Source organism: Euprymna scolopes, chromosome 15, assembly GCF_053919585.1.
Source record: "Euprymna scolopes isolate OS-2025 chromosome 15, ASM5391958v1, whole genome shotgun sequence".
Taxonomy (NCBI): Eukaryota; Metazoa; Mollusca; class Cephalopoda; order Sepiida; family Sepiolidae; genus Euprymna; species Euprymna scolopes.
This window is the reverse complement of record NC_136496.1, coordinates 27145151-27146094: the sequence shown is the minus strand read 5'-3', so window position 1 is coordinate 27146094 and position 944 is coordinate 27145151.

Genomic DNA, 944 nt, shown 5'->3' with positions numbered 1-944 from the left:
TATATTATATATATATAAATAATATATATATATGTAAACAATATATATATATATATAATATATATATATAAAAATAATATATATATCTAATAATTATATGTAACATAATATATATATATAATAATTATATATACAAATAATATACATATAAATAATATATATACATATAACTATAAATAATATATATACATAATATATATACATATCACTATAAATAATATATATACATATATACATATAAATAATATATATACATATATACATATAAATAATATATATACATATATACATATAAATAATATATATACATATATACATATAAATAATATATATACATATATACATATAAATAATATATATACATATATACATATTATATATACATATATATATATATAAATAAATATATATATAATATATATACATATATATATATAATATATATACATATATATATATAATATATATACATATATATAAATAATTTATATACATATATATAAATAATTTGTATACATATATATAAATAATTTATATACATATATATAAATAATTTATATACATATATATAAATAAATAATTCATATATATATAAATAATATATATATACATAAACAATATATATATGAATAATATATATATATACATAAATAATATATATATATGTAAATTAAATATATATATATAAATAAAAAATATATATATAAATAAAATATATATATATAAATAAAATATATATATATAAACAAAATCTATATATATATAAACAAAATATATATATTTGTAAATAATATACATATATAAATAATATATATATAATATATATATATAAATAATATATATATATATAATATATATATATATGTATAAATAATATATATATATATAAATAGTATATACATAAATAATATATATATATAAATAATATATATATAAATAATATA